This window comes from Calonectris borealis, chromosome 20 (genome assembly GCF_964195595.1).
Source record: "Calonectris borealis chromosome 20, bCalBor7.hap1.2, whole genome shotgun sequence".
In the NCBI taxonomy this organism is placed as follows: domain Eukaryota; kingdom Metazoa; phylum Chordata; class Aves; order Procellariiformes; family Procellariidae; genus Calonectris; species Calonectris borealis.
Window position 1 is genome coordinate 13,115,249 of NC_134331.1, and position 16,127 is coordinate 13,131,375.

General features: G+C 52.3%; 1 protein-coding gene across 1 annotated transcript in view; it reads left to right on the forward strand.

Annotated features, from left to right (window-relative positions):
- TNRC6C (trinucleotide repeat containing adaptor 6C) overlaps positions 1-16,127 on the forward strand; it is a 331,542-nt gene that overhangs the window by 112,802 nt on the left and 202,613 nt on the right. The window lies entirely within an intron of this gene.

Genomic DNA, 16,127 nt, shown 5'->3' on the forward strand with positions numbered 1-16,127 from the left:
ATAATTTTCATTACGTGCCCAAAACAGTCTGTAGAAGCATTGAAATTGTTAAAAATCTGGACATGCTGCTAAAATTCAACTGGTTATGCTGTATTTTGTTTGAATTTTTAATTCCTCTCCTGCTATCTTTCCTTGGCTAGTGGTCACGTCTAACTTTACCTCAAAGTTCAGCCCAGTGAGACACAGCTTGTGGCTGATTGCATCTGATGGGGGAGAAAGGGGCTTGTGCTGGAATCTTGCTTTTAATCTTTGTGGATAAATTAGGATAAATTAGGGTTGTGTGGGCCGTGCAGCTGGTCCATGACATGATGCCGAGTGAGCCCCACACCAAATAGTGCTGAGTGGGGAGAGAGGGCCTGCTGGCTCTGCTGGCAAACCGTACCCATGGGAGCTGAGGACAGCGCTTGGGAGAAGCTGGGGAAGTTCACAGTGGGCATGGAAATGGGCTAAAAAGACCAAAGTCATCGGTCACCTGCATTTCAGAGCTGGTTAAAACTGCCTGAGCTTTTCTTTTGGGAACAAAGATACGAGAACAAAAATCAGTCGTATACTGGGCTGGCTTAATGCAGATGCTAACTTGTTCTACTCATACTCCAAGTCATCCAGAAATGATGCAAACATGCTTTGGGCAATGCTGAGCTAATCAGCTGGTTCAAAGACAGAATATTTTAGCTTCAGCTAGGTGCCAGGTTATCATATCCTCATTTCTTCAGGATGTGGGGAAAGCAAGCACACATCTGCCTGCAGAGTGCTGTGCCAGCAGCCCTGGGGTGGTGGGCAGGGGATCGGTGGCTCCGCAGGGCAAACGAGGCTGCAGATCCATCTTGGGGAGCGCAGCTGGAGCGCGACAACCTCCCCCTTCCCCTCAGCATCGCGAGCCGTCTTCCTCTGGGTTCTGAGTCAGAAATCTTGCTGTGCCGGATTGGATTGCTGTGCTGGATTTTCATGTCCGTGCATTGCTGAAGACACAATCCTGTGTTTCATTAGCTGGAGGCTTGTTTAGTAACGTGCCGTCAGCACGGGCCGCAGTTGTGCTCTTGTCAGCGAGGCGTGCGTACGGGTGCCAGCCGCTGGCTGAAGAGCAGACTGTTTGCCGAGGTGTGTGCATTGACACGGGTGTGCCACTGCCTTGCAGATTTAGTGGTAGGTGCAGTTGTCACTTGATATAACCGAAAGGAAATGCAGGTTCCTTTTCTTCATGTAACCCAGGGGCTTTGTGCTTCTGGGCACCCTGTTGGTCACAGGAGCCGATGCTGGGGGTGCAAACACGGGCCAGAGCCGAAGGCGGGGGGAGCAGAGCAGAGCAGGGCTGGGTGGCACAAGGGGCACTTGCACAGGCAGTGTCATTTTGGGGCGTATTTTAGAGCATGCATTTATGTATTGTTATAGGGGGAGACTTGGCAACAGGTCATCTGAGGGCAGCCACCCGCGGGGAGAGCCAGATTGCCCCGGCTGTCTTTAAGGGGTTTATCCCAAGAGGCAGCTGTCCTGTTTGAAATCCCGCCAACAGCCAGGTAGGGTCCCATATTCCCCTGCCGTACCCAGGGCTCAGCGGCCCTGACCCAGCCGAAATGTTTGCAGCAGCTATCGGGGACATCGCTGGGTTTCGGACAGGCCGGTGCTCAGCTCTGCTCGGGGTCCCCCCACCTCCTCCCCGGCCAGGCAGGAGCCGGGAGCAGGGTGTGAATCTCCAGATTTCCTTCCAGGAGGGCAGTGCTGAGCTCTCGCGAGCTCTTCCTCCTGTAACAGATTAGAATATGCTGAACTATGAAGACTTGTCTTAATTAATGCTTTAAATAAGGTTACAGCTAGAGCTGGGGAAATAATCAATAGTGAATCATCTACGCGGCAAATTCAGCTCTTTTCTGCGGGTGAGTTATCTGTAAACAGCTTGCAGTTTTCTCCATTCATTCATTATTTAGAATTATTTCCCAAATAATTCCTTCGAATTGCTTTCGGTTTGCAGCTTGTTTGCAAGCAGCGTGTTGAGAGCGTCTGACATTCGCTAGTCAAGCTGTGATCATTAGTTTTCGGTAGGACGAGCAGGTTAGGTGGCCTTGTGCTGGGTCCCCGAGTGGAGCAGCCCAGCTCTTACCGTCCTCTTTAATGAATTCAGAATAGCTTTGGGCAAACATTCCCCACTCCTCATGCAGCACCCCTGCTCGCCGCCAACAGCCTCGTTAGTTAAGTCCTTCAGGAGACTCGTCAGGGTAAGGGCTGCAGCCGGACTCCATCTCTTCTGGGTTTTTCCTGAGCCGGTCCCCATTGGCTCTATTGGCTTTATCAGTGGCAGGAGCTTCAAAATAAGCAAATCTTAGTGGCCGTTGGTGTTTCATGGTAACGAGTCTGCTTGGGCCACCAGCGAGAAGCGGTGGAGATGCCAGAGGCCGTCTGGCACCCCGCTCAGCAGCCCAGCTTTGCCCTTGCAGCCCCGGTTAAACCTTGCTGGTGTCCAGCTCCGCAGTGGACTGGTGTCCGCAGCCGAGGACCAACCCTCATTTACACGTGTCGCTGTGTCCGAAGTGGCTGTGACCCTGCAAAAAAACCACCAGCAATTCCCGGGCTCTTGCCGTGTCCCTGGCTTGCAAAATGCCTTCCCCTGTTATAATCACCACACTATCGCAGCTCCAAGAAGGCTGTGGCAGCTTTGATGATTAAAAGGATTTCTGCTTGATAAGAACTGGAGTGAAACTCATTTCAGGTAGCAGCCAAACAGCTGCTGGATGGTACACAGTTCCATTTACTGCTGACACGAACTGGATTGTTTTAAGCAGAGGACGTGAATAGGCTCTGACATAAATCAAAGAAAACACCAGCTGCGGGTCAGCCGCGCTCTGGGGATTCGCTTCTGGGTATCTGCTAAGAAACCAGACAGGAGGAGCCTGCTGCGTTCCCAGATCGCTCAGGCAGGGTTTCTCTGGGCTGCAGTAGGATTTGGGGGATTTTGACAGGTCCCTTCCCCTTCCAGCACGGTTATAGCCCCCCGTAAGGCAGATCTTAGGAGGCGGCTGCAAAACGCGAGTGCTGGCAATCGGACCGCAGTATCTCCTGGCAGCGTCGTGCCGGGAGCAGCCGGTGGTGGCACGGGAGCCCAGCCCCTTCTCTGGGCATGAACGAGAGCCTGAACGTCTGATAACTGAATTGAGGGGAGATGGTCATCTGTCGCCCCATGGGACGTACCTGCCACCGTCCCCGGGGTTGCCGCTAGGAAGGGTCCTTCACCCCTCCGTGTGAAACCACCACTCGCCCCTTCCCACCGCCAGCAGCTGGCGGGGGCCGGGCATCCCCTCTGCCGCAGCGGGGGTCACGGGGGGTTTCACTGTGTAGGGTGACACAGCCCAGAGGTAGATAGAGATCACTCCAGCTATCTTTTCTCTGAAGACAGACAGAAGAAAGAGAAAGGAGTGCTGCCTAAAAATTAACAAATCCTGACCTCAGCGCAAAAAGCCACCGAGCACCCGAATGGTGCCGCCTGCTATTCGGGAAGCATCCCCACAGCCAGCAGTGCAGTCCCGGGGCTGTAAACGCAGTTTGCCAGGTGCAGCAAACGCTCCCGGCTTGCTGCCTCGGTCCCTCCACAACTGAGAGACAGACAAAACAGAAGCAGCCCCCTTGGCCTGCCTCTTCCCTGCTCCAAATCCCCGCAGCAGCTGTGCATCACCGCCCGGGTGCTGTACGAGCAGGGGGAGAGGGCTGGGATTTTTTTTTTTTCTCTCCTTAAGTCAAAATCAATGATGATGACAGAGTTATAAGGTGAGCGATGGGAAAGGAGAAGAAAGCACCCGGTGTCAAATTTGATGCAGGAGGCAGTTAGAGGAACCTATTACTAGTTCTGTTGCCTTAGGGTATGTTGGTGGGTACATAGGAGAGTGTAATGTCAGCGAAACGGGAGAGCAGCCTCTTTCCCCTTGAACCCTTATCATTAATGTGGAAGGCATACATTGTCAGCTATTAGTCTGGGGGGGAGGGAGAATAGCGCGCGAGATGTCTTAGTTTGGAAATGGAGTCTGACTCACCGTCGTCTGGCGTGTGAAGGATGGAGGGTTATTGTAACTGTTGTTGTTGTTGCTGTGCTTGTTATGAGTATGATAGCATTTGGGAGAAGATGGGGCTCTGAGGGCTCCGCTGGCTGTCACTGCAGCTTTTGATGAGGAAAGACTGAAAAGCACGGTGTGGCGAACGCTCTGGGTGATCTGAGCCCGATTTCAAAGCGTGATGGTGGAGTCAATGACAGGGATGCTCTGTGTGGCCGGGGAGGGAGCGGGTCCATGTCCCCACCCAGCAGTGACACTGGGCGCCGCCGAGGGGACATGGGGTGTTGTGGGAGAGACTTTGCAAGAGAAATTAAATGAAAATGTAAGAAACTCAATTATCCCTATTGCTGCTATAATCATCGGTGGGGAATGAGGGGTTGCACCCTGTGACGCAGGGAGATCTGCAGGCACGGATTCGGGGTCCGAAGTTTGCATGACTCCCTCCCTGGCAACGAGCCCGAGGACGGCGTCAGTCCGTCTGCTTTGCACCTCAGCAGCAGCTTTTGTCCAAAGACACCAAATGTTTTGTGCAACCTCAGATGAACCCGTTTTCAAGAAGGCCAGTGAGGGTGGTTCCCGCGGACGCAGGCAGCGAGTCGCCCTCCCGCACCTCGGCTCCCTGACTCTGACTTACCCACTTGATAGAGTTTCCCTCATTTAGGAAATGTAAGTAATTCCTTGGGCTCTAATCCCAAGATTACATGGGTAATTCCTGTGTGCATTAATGGGAGGATCTCTCTCAAGTTCTCTGCATGTGAACGAGCGTCACACGGGCTCGCACACCGAGCCCAAGCGGGTCGCGGGCGCAGACACCTCCCCTCCTCCAGCGCCGGCTGCCTTCAGCGGAGGATCTGAAAGGAAACACAAAATTAGATCTTTTGCCTGGGGACGTTCATTTTTGTGGAGGCACATTGCAAATGATGTCTATTATTAACTCCAGCCGTTAGTCCCTTCCTTCTCTATCTGGCTTTGCCATTGCGGCTTTCAGAGTCATCTCACAGGTGCCGCCGCAGCAGCGCAGGGAGGTAGAGACGTGGTCCTGCTCCACGAGGTGCGAGAAGAAGGGGTTACGAGCAAGTAAGGCAAATCCATCCCCTCTGTGCCTTCACACGCTGAAGTGGCACGTACAGACTCCCCCAACTCCCAGATTTTGGGTTCCTGCGCTGCCCATCCAGGGATGCTGCATTACCCCAAGCCTTTTGTTCCCACACCCGGTCTGGGTGGGAGAAGACAAGCGTGAAGGTGGCTGGGGCTGCCCCGAGCCCGTCTGCCGCTCCCCCCAGCCCAGACCCGAGGAGCCAGGGGAAATGCCGAAAGCTGCCCGCAACGCCGGGGTCGCCCGGCAGCGGCGAGGGCAGAGCGGAGGACGCGGCTGGCTGCGTCGCGCCTCCTTGCTGTTCGTGACCGAATCTCCCGCTGCTGCTCACAGGGGAAAATAATTAATTAAGCCAATTAATGAAGATAAATTGGAGTAGCAGCTTTGGAAAAATACCATCGGTCAACAGCAAGCCGTTCCCCGGGGCGGGCTGCGGAGGCAGCGGTCTCCCGGCTGCGCGGCACCGCTGGCCTTTCCTGCACCGCCTCGTGGAGCTGCCACGGGCGGGGAGAGTCACCCCCACCATCGGCTTTCACCTGCGGCTGTGGCCAGGAGCCCTCGGTAGGGATGCTGTTGTCGTAGGAGCTGGGCGTGTCTAAGGTAGTAATAAAATAAAAGGGGGAAAAAAAGAAAAAGAAAAAAAATCTCTAAAATACCCCCAAAAACTGTCACGCGTCAGTCGGTGCTCCCGGTACGGTCCCTTCAGCTCAGCCCTGAGTCAGGCCAGGGGGTGCTGGCGCCAGACCCCCAGCCCGGGGGCTGTCACTCAGCCCCTTCATTAGGAGGGAAAAAAGTGCTCGGGAGCCGGCGCTTCCCACAGTGATTTTATTTCAAAGCTCTTGCAAATCAGGGTAAAGAGGGTATGAGGTTCGCTTTTGTATGTGGGTTGCTGACTGAAAAAAATAAAATGTTTTATCTTAATTTTGGGAATGATCTGATAGTTGTAAAGAGTGGGAATCCAGCTGGGCACGGGGGGATTTGGGGATGTTCTTGGGGTTGGGGTGAGAGGAAGGTGGAAAAGCCAGACAACGCTTTATGCCGCGGTGAAATCTGTGTGCCATCAGTATCCGCTGCAAAAAAAAACAAAAAAAAAGCTGTTAGCTGAGCAGCAAGATTGGTTTTCTTGTATTATTCCAAAAACATAGGGCTGATACTTATTTCATTAGAGTAAACCTTTCTGTAGCTGGTAAATGAATTCCAAGAACCCCAGGATCAGGGACTTTACTTCATTTGGGATTGTGTGCAGCTAATATTCTGGTTAAATAAATACATTTTACTAATTGGATTACTCAGACAGTGTAATATACTGCTGGATTTCCAACACGATGCTAATAAATTGTGTGAAGAACTTAATCATGTTAGCTTCCAAAAAGCTTGTAAGAGATGAAATTAAAAAATAAGTAGAAGTTGACATCTATTGCATTTCACAGTGTCTTCATTTTCCTCATCCTTCTTAGAGCTCTCCTTACCGTAGCGTGGCTGATGTGGATTTTTTTTTTAATCTGCCTGTGATTAGGGAGGACGCAGCATTAGAATAGGTCCTGCGGGATGGTGGCACCCGGCTTGTGTTTGTCTCCTCTCCTTACGCTGATTCGTATCGAGGTAGAGGGAGTGAGGCCTCAACATCGTCTTCGGGGGGCAATTTGGGGTTTATGTCCCTGGACGCACGCGGAGGGAAATGAGGCTGGAGAGGAGGCAGGGCTCCCGGCGCTGGGGAGGGCTGATGCTGGGGCTGCAGAGCGAGCCCGCGCTGGGGAGCGGGGGTAGCCCTGGCTGGGTACTCCACCCGGCGCATCCCTCGGCGCGGCGGGTACGAGCGCCCGCGGGCACAGGGGAGGAGTTGAACGGGTGCTGTGCGTCCCGGTTCCTCCGCATCAGCAAAATGATGGAGCACGCGGCGCTGCCACCGCAGTTCGTCATTACTGAAGCACCGCTTCCCTCACACCGCTACTCTATTCACCTGTACGTTTCCACCAGAAAGAGAAAATGGAAGAAATCCTTTTCCTTCTTTTCTTTTTTTCTTCTTTGATAGAAATACACAGTGAGAGAGAGAATGGCTCTCCCTCTCCAGGAATCGGTGACAAATGGTCTGTTAAAAACAGATAATTCGTAGCCCCATCAATAGACTAACACCATGGGTTATACGAAGCTCAAGATGTATTATTTAAGCCGCAGCCAGCTGTCAATAGGGTCTGCTCTTTACTGAGAAATAAATGCCAGGCAGAGGGAGTTTTGTGGCTTGAGCCAAGGGGCCGGGGAGCCTGCTAAGTGGTGAATTCTGCGCTGAGCGTCCGGCGAGGACCGCTCGCTTGCCTGTTACACAGGTCAAAGGCAGTGCTCTAACACCACGGCACGTCCTGGGGGAAGGGTGCTCGCTCCTAACTCAGGTTATACCCCACTCCTTCCCCGAGGGGTTCCCTCGGCGGCATGCGGACCTGTCACAGCCTCCCCGTGTGGTACGAGGTTTGCTGTGGTACCAGTTCACGTGGACTCGATACCAGTGCCTCCGTATGATGGAAATAATAATGCGTGCGTGTTTGCCTTCGCAAATAGCTCACCCAAATGATACTCCAGCACTTGGAGCTAAGGGGTTAAAGTACCCCTTCCCTTGCTCACAAGCCGCCTGTTTGGACTCCTCTAAATTTTTCGGATGTATTTGAAGCATCAGATGGTGATAATTGTTGTATCAAAGGTGCACGTGGGGGAATAATTTGCCTTTCTGAAGTGCTGCGAGATCTCCAGATGAAACGCTCGGCTGCTGTGATTGGCACTAGAAAGAAGGAATTGCCAATTCTTGTTACAGAGCCGGTTCCCCAGGAAGGTTTAGACATGTGTCTTGGTGCATCCATCCTGGTAACCAGAAATCCTGCTCCCCGTCGCTCCAGTGAGACCTCCGGGTTTGTAGGATGCTGCACAAGACGCAAGTGAAGGCAGACTCTGAGCGGGCGATTTCCGCGGAGATAGCAATTCTCACGTGAAGGCAGGAGCCAGCGTACGAGCCAGCTCCTCTTCCCAGCCGCATTTTGGAGAGTCAAACCCAAACCACCCAGGTCAAGCGAAGCACCTGGGAGCAGCAGCGACTCGGAAATCCAAAAAGCAAAGTCCAGCCTGGCATCGCAGTCGGTGCTGGCAGGCCCTGAGCCCTTGGCTGAGCAGCACTGCATAGAGAGCAACAAAATCTCTGCACTGCCGCGCTCCCCCTCTCCCCCTCTCGTTTATGCCTCCTCCTGATCAAAGTTTCCTTCTTTTTTTTAATTCCCCATTTAAAAGAAGTATTGTCTGCATGAGGCCTCACCCTGCATTTATTTATATTTTCGCTCACAGCGGGATTTAAAAACAACAAACCAGCCCCTGAAATGGCAGCAGCTTCCCCATAACCTGAACCTCATTGAAATACTAATAACTAGGTTTTGATGCAGCTTTGTGGGTATTAATGCAAATGTTTTTCTGACTTTCCAGGTTTAATAGCAACAGCTTATACAACTCTAATTAGCATAACAAAATTCAGTGATGAGGAGTAAAATGCTTGTCTTGTTTGATGTTTCCTGGTAATTAGCAAGAATAATGATTTATGCAGCGTTCCGGGTTCTCAGCTCACAAAAGATGGCAGAGAGCACTCTCAGCAGTTAACTCCAGTCTTGTGGGGAGGACGGAGCTGATGGAAAATACATGTGCCCCCGCGCGCCCCGGGACCCAGACGCGCTCCCGCGGTGCGTGCGTTACCGGACAGCCCAGCACAGATGCGGCCCCAGGGCTCGGGGAGGTTTCCCTGCACACGCTCGCCTGTGTTGGTCCATGCGGGGTTGTGTGGTTCGGGGTTGTGGGGGCACGCGCGCTCTCACCGAGCCCCGAATGGCTGCCCTGCCTTTTGGGTAGGGATGGGCAGCAATCGTGCAGAGCCAGGGCATGGCTTTTGGTTTAGAGATTGAATCTGTGTGTGTTGAGATGCGAAGTTTTCCCCTCTGCATGCAGCTGGGAAGGTTTCCTTCTCTTATTGCAAATATTGGAGAGAGGGACCCCCCGAAGCGGGTCTGCTGCGGAGGGGGAGGTTTCCACCCTGCTGTGCATTCGCGTGGCGAGAAGGCAAAGCTGCGGTTGCACTCCACGTTTGCTCATCCTGGCAGCAGCAGGCAGCATTCCTCCCAGAAAAAACCTTTTCTCCGTGCCTTTGGCTAGATGTTTGACCCGAGGCTTTGTAAAACACAGCGACCTGACTTGTGTGCTCTGTTTTGGGCCAGGAGGAGTTGAAGGTCAGAAGAGAAGAGGCTGTTGTTGGCGTGGCAGACACTGGCATTTCCCAGGTTGCAGCCCTGTCTGCTCAGCTTCTGTTCGCAGACCCAGGGCTCTGTATCGCCTTTAATATTTCTCCTCAGCTATGAACCCTTCTCCTTCAGTCCATGGGGAAGGGCAGGCTCTGCCCGGCCAAGAATCCCTTTTCATTCCCGCTTTGCGTAAGAGGGGAAGGATTAAAAGCCTCTGCTGCCTTCACCGCCGCGGTGCAGCCCCAGTGGCACCTGCAGTGCTCCATCACCCACCGCGATGGTCCATGTCGTGAACCTCTGGGGAATGCTCTCAGCGGTCCCTCTCCTTGCCTGTGCCATTAAACGTGTTATGAGTTATGGTCTCCCCGTCGGGCTGGGCACATGAAGCCCTTGCATTAGCCACAGACTCTTATCTTTGTCTCCTGCTAACTCCTGCCCGATCCCCCAGCACCATCCTCTTCTTACAAAAGCTTTCATTGTGTTAACAACCGTAAAGTAAACCATCCAGGGCAGTAAATTTTGAACTAGTAAAAAGAAACCCTCCTTTTATGTGATATGTAGTTGGCTTTATATGGAGGGCAGTGCTGAAGGTACTTATTGAGATAAACGTTCCGGCTGAGTTTTTAAAAGGACTAAATAATGTTGGCCATTTGTGGGTATGTAAGATAACAAAATTAGGAGAGAAGTTAAACTACCTGCTACTGAGCATCGGCTGCATTTCTGTGGCAGTCTGGAAGCAACCTCTGACTGTGCACGCATCTCCCCAGGCAGGGTCTTGGCCAGCACAGCAGAGAGGAGAGCCACCACGCCTAAGTACCAGGGCTTGGATGCAGCAGCAGACATGTCGGTAGTCTGATCCGATACAGCAAATCCTTTGTTTCCTTGCTAAGAAAGCTAATTTTGCAAAGCAGAAGACTGAATAACGTATAATCTGTGAGTGCCTCTAGTCTGTGGCACTCCTGGGAGAGAGAAATTGTCACCTGAGGAATAGGACAGATGCAACCAGCGCTGCTCAATTGTATTTTCTCCTTCCCTCCACCCTCCCAGTGTTTCTGAAATGGCTCCTACCATGAGACACCCCGAGACAAGATGCATTCATTCATATTAATAACATTTGAGTATTTGCATGGGTAAGGTGGCTCAGAGAGAGGCATTCATGATGAGAAGAATAATTTGGTCCAGCCAGTCTTTGCAAACCACTCTGGGGAAAAGCTTTCCCACCCTGAGTGCAGTGGGAAGCTTTCGCTGTGCCGTTCACATAAGAAAGCACGAGCCGATCTGACAAGCTGCGAATGCCAGCGTGGAAATGTCCCCTCCGTCCCCTCCGCGCAGGCAGCTCCTCCCTGCCCAGCGGCACCTCGCCGCTTCCCCGGGCTGCTCGCGCCGGGGGCAGCGTGAGGGGCTGAGCCCCCGCCGGCTGCGGGGGACGGGTGGGACTCTTTGGGGATCGGGGGTCACGCTTTTCCAAGCGATGCAAAAATCACCGGGTGGCAGTCGTTCCCACTGAGGTGGTTACCCGCTGAACCCAGGGCCGTGCTGCCCAGCGCCGGGGTGCTCCAGCCCCCGTCTCGCAGCCGGCTAGGGGCAAGGCTCCCTGCCCCAGGAGGTGGTCGTGAGGCACTGAGCTCCCATCTCCTCCCGTAGCGTTTTCCAGCGTCTCCCACAGGGGAAATTCCTCCGGAGTGAGATCATGCCCTCCTCTCCAAGGGAGGTCAGATCTGCTGGGCAGCCCGGAGCTAGCGACGGGGGAGAGACCCTGCCTGCAGCCTCTGAACTCCCCCTCGCCCAACTCCTGAAAGGTGTAATAGCGTCCCTGCTCTTTTTATAGGGATACTTATTTGTTAGCAAAGATTCAGCACGCAGAGGTGGCTTATCCTGTCTTGGTGGTTGGTTGCAGCAGGCAAGCATCGCTGGGCGCTTCGGCGTCTTTTCATGTTTGTGCCCCGTTGAAGGATAACAGCGTCCTTTGGTGAGCCCCTGTCCTTGTACCCAACCCTGCTCAAGGTGAGGCATCGCAGAGATGCTTAAAGCAGCATTCTAAGCTGATGCAATGAGCCTTACGCTGGATCTCACTACACAAATGTTTGTTTCATGCAGGGGTTTTATTTGCTGTAGAAATAATTAAATTTTGGTACAATGCCTTGAAGATCTTGTGCTTGGCTTGTTTAGTGCAGAGCGTAACCCTGAATTGCAGCCAGACCCGAGGTTAATCCAGAGAGCTCGGTACCGGCAGGAAAAGGACCCTGAGAGGCAGAGGGACAGAGCGTGGTGTGGCCAAACCGAATACTCACGCAAACCTGGGCAGATGTGTGACTGCATATTGAAAAAATTCCCCTTGCCATTGTGTGTCAGCCAGCAGACCATGGCACATAGAGAGTTTAGTGCCGCTTTCTGTGGGGCTTCCGGAGAGTCACATCATCTGCTGCAAAATATGTTGTGAGACTTGTTGCTCCTCCAAATTTCTGCCGAGACACCCAAGCTTCCAGCAGCTGCAAGGCAGGGTTGCAATCTGGCTCATAGCATCGGTGTTCATGGGTTTCGGCAAGTCTGGAGGACTCTGCCCGTTGTGGATGCAACTATAAAAGGTTATGGCAAGGCACGTGGGCTTCAGAAGGTGTGTGGGGTCTGAGCGGGTGGCAAAGGCTGGACTGGGTTTTGATCTGAAATGCCTCATGCGGTGCCCAGAGCTCTCTCCTTCATGGCCTTTGGAAAGGATTTGTGTGCTCTAAATACAGCTCTCAAAAAAGTAAATGTCTAGTCTGTGGACTCATCTAGGCTTTTCTGCAGGCCGTCTCCAAGGCGGTCATCCTTGAACGGGGTGAGATTTCTCTGCAGATGGCAGCTGGTCAACCAGCTACCGACTTCCTACCGCTAAACACTGCCAGGTAGCAGAGACGAGCCCCACTGGTGTGTATAGACCCACCGGTGGGACCTACCTGTGGCCAGAGGGTGCCGAAGGGGCTCCTCAGGGAGACTTTAGAGGGGGGATTTGCAGGTGCCTGGGTTTCCAGCACGGCTGCAGCAAGGAGCCCAGCATCAGCTCCAGCGCGAGGTGACAGCCGGAGACAAGGTGGAGGGAGGAGAGCCCAGAGCGGGCGCTGCTGTAAAACATTTCCGTCCCTTTCTGCTTCGAAAGGCTTCCCAGAGCCTGCGTGCGCGTGGATGTGAATGATATAAATGTAAAATTGGCCTTCTCAGGTTCTGAAGAGCGCAGTTTGCAGCTGGAGATGGATCACCAATCTTCCAGGGAATTGTGCTCTACAAGGTTAAGCATGTTTGCAGAAGAAATATGGATAATGCTCTTATCATGTATGACCTTTACTATATGTGTAACATTGTCAGTGACAAAAATGCCATTTTTTAAATGGTTTTCACACTATGGTATCCAGCCATTAATCATGATGTATGTGAGTGACTCTATATTGTTTCTCTGAAATTGCAGCATTAGATTACTTTCCATCCCGGCTGCTCCCATGAATTGTACCCCCTGTTACCATGAGCAAGGTTCCTATTTTCCATGCCTAATGTCATTCTGGCCCTACGTTTACCCAGAGGACTAGAGAGAAACTTCCAAGGCACAAAGACTGCAGCTCTCCTTCCTCAGCAGACAATTTGTGCATATGTGCGTATAAATGGTGCACTTACTTTAAGATGTCTCTCTAATCCAGGAGTTGATAAATGACTCTTTCAGACGCCTCTGCTGATGTTGCATTTTTAATGTAGACAAACTGTAGCTTTGGCTCTAGTCTCTGTATCCCTGCTACATCTCCACTCTTCGTGGGTTAATGTTTCATCTTGCCTGGTATAATTTGGGAGTTTATACTTCCAAAGTGTATTCTGATTTACAGAAGGCAAAAAGCAGTTGGCAGTTTGGTGTTTACTCTTTTGTGGGCTTTTTTTTTTTTTTTTAATGCAGTGAGCTGTCAGGTGTGAGTGCTGTTTCCTGCTATACATAACTAATTTTTATCTTCCCTGCCTGAAGAAAGATGCCACCCAAAAGGGATGGCAAACAAAGCCCCTTGCGCCCTGCTTGAGCTATGGTTTTGGGGTCACCGTGTGAGTTGAGGTCTAGCTGCTCACCACGGTGACGGTGGCACGTAACACCTGCCAGTACAGGACCTGTGCAGAGATCAGAGGGAAAACAGAGCTCGCAGGTAGTCATTATTTGTAGCCCTAACAAATAAGCCCTCACTATTTCTGCCTTTTCCCCCGTTATTGTTGGCATTAAAGCACCCACTCGAGAGCTGGGCTGGTTTTAGCTGTGGGCATCCCCTTCGCAGCCCTGTGCCCAGCCCCAGTGTGCGTGCGTGCAATGGAACTGGTGTGCGTGCCCTGTGCCCGCACAGTGCAGGGCATTGCCAGCAGCTCCAGAGCTGCTGCACAAGGCCAGTGGTTCTGCCGCCAGCTGGAAGATGGCATCACGGGCCACGTAAATGTGGCTTTGGAGATAGCCCTTGTCTCTCAGCTGGAAAGGAGTTAGCATTATCCATGGTGTCACCATGGGCTTGTTGGGAGATGATCTCCCTTTGCTGCTGGAGCGGGAGTGAGTTAAATGAGTTGAAGGGAAGTAAGATTTTCTGATGGAAATAATGTGGACATGCTCCATCCACGCAGGGCTGTGTGTATCCATGGGGGCAGAGGGATTCCCAGCGTTTCGTATCTCCAAATGTAACTCATTAAGGTCTAATCTTGCTCATTCTCATCAGCATCAAACAGGAGCGAGGCCACTGAGATCACTGAGCTCTGCAGCTGGAGTGGGGGAGCAGAGAGTTTGTCTGTTGGGAGGAAAATTATTTTAGAGTAACAAAAAAGGTCTGTGTTTTTCTGGTCCATTGCTGACTTTGAGGAAGACTTCACTAGGCCTTTGACATCCTGAGTGATCTTGGGCGAACCGCAGGTACCTTTGTCTCTGGGCTGGAGCATCTCTCCCGTCCTCCTACTTTTGTGCAGAGCTCTGCTTCGGAAACTTTCCATCTCTTACTACGTGCATATGTTACGCCCAGTACAGTAGGGACTGGTTTCCTTTACACCACTTCCATAGGGCTCCGTAATCTCTTTATTCTGCTTTCTTACACGACTTTTCAACACTGCAGAGAGGCAGCAGGTCCCCAGGCGCAGGGCGCTGGACCATCCCCAGTGAGCAGTCTGTCCCCACCAGTTTGATCCCTCCTTCTGTCCCACAGACCCTCACAGGCTTGGCTGCTGTCCCCAGAAACCCCTACTGCTTGTTGATAACTCCCTGGTACCGAACTGAGTGCTTGTGGCCGGACGGCCCCTGCTCAACTGGATTTATGGGCCGTGAGCTCTCACCCGTGCCTCAGGACGTGCGTGGCTCGGTTTGGGCACGGGTGAGTCTGCACCCGGGGGGATATTGGGAAGGGGACAGCCGGGCTCGGTCCGCGACGCCCTGAGACAGCCCCGACCTCTGGAGCCCCACCGCGCTGCCCTCCCTCTCCTGAGCCCTTCTCACCAGCCTCCCCCTGCGCGGGAGCATCTTGAGATGAATAAATTATGTGTGTGGGAGAGCAAATGCAAAGCAAATTGCACATGCACACGAGATCAGGCGTGTCTCTTGTCTCTTTGTCTCTACTTCACTGTATGCTTTTGTTTCAAACTCTTGCTTTTCTAATGAGTTTCTCCATGCCACGTGCACTGAACTTTGAGACCAATAATGTTGCAGGAGCTTCCCATTTGTTGGTACCGTCTAAAGAATTAATGTGCCTTTCTCTGCCTGTCTCAAACCATGTTAGACTAATCCCAGACCTTATTTTCCCAATTTACTCGGCTTGCTGTTTCTCTTCCCTCGTTGCTTTACCTTAATAATAAGCCCTGGCGAACGGTTTGGGATCTTGACGTGCATACCCCGTCTGGCTGCTTAGGGGTGCAAAGGGTGTTTTGGGGGGACGGACCTCCTCCCTGCCTCCTCTCTGTGGAAGGGTTGATGTTGGAGGCATTACTCCATGTTCCACGCCACGCGATGAGTCAAACTCTGCTAAGTAACTAAATAAAGATGTAATTTTAATGATGATTAAATTGAAGCACCTCATTAATTTCATGTGAGAGGTGGGGAAGTACACGGCAGCTCTTTCCCTAAATTCATTGTTTGTCTGGCCGCGAGACGTCCCCTCTCAACGTCTGGTTGAGTCTAATTTAAGTATGTAAATTTAATGGTTCAGTAAGTAAAATTGCCTTTATTGTTTGGAATGGTTTGCACAGTAATTTATGAGCTAGCAAGGCTCATTTGATAGGAGTGTATGATGGAGTAGGTGACTACAGTGAAGGACATGTTTATCTTAAGGATACAGGGGAAGAACGCAGATACGTAGCATCCGTAACCAGGGACCTTGGGATAACAGCGCTGCCGGGAGACTCAGGCATGAGCCGGGTCCCCGGGACAAAGGAGCCCTGCGAGCTCGGTCCTTGGGCACACCGAGGCATGGCATGGGATGGCATCGCTCGCCCTGCATGGTTGCTGTCACCGGAGATCACCCCAGAAGCGAGCGGTGCCAGTGCACCGGCTCTTCTGGGGCAGCCGCTCTGTGTGGGAGCAATGTCACCCCGGTGCTCCAGAGAGAGATTTTTTATCATCAAAACAAAGGACAAGAGAGCTCGCAGACCACAGGAGGGGCAAGGAAATGTTTTCAGCTGCGTTCCAGTCTTTTTTTCCTCAGGGTGCTGCTGGGAAAGTCTTTTGCTGGGATGCATGGTGTGGTCGGGCAGTCCCCATTAGGAAGT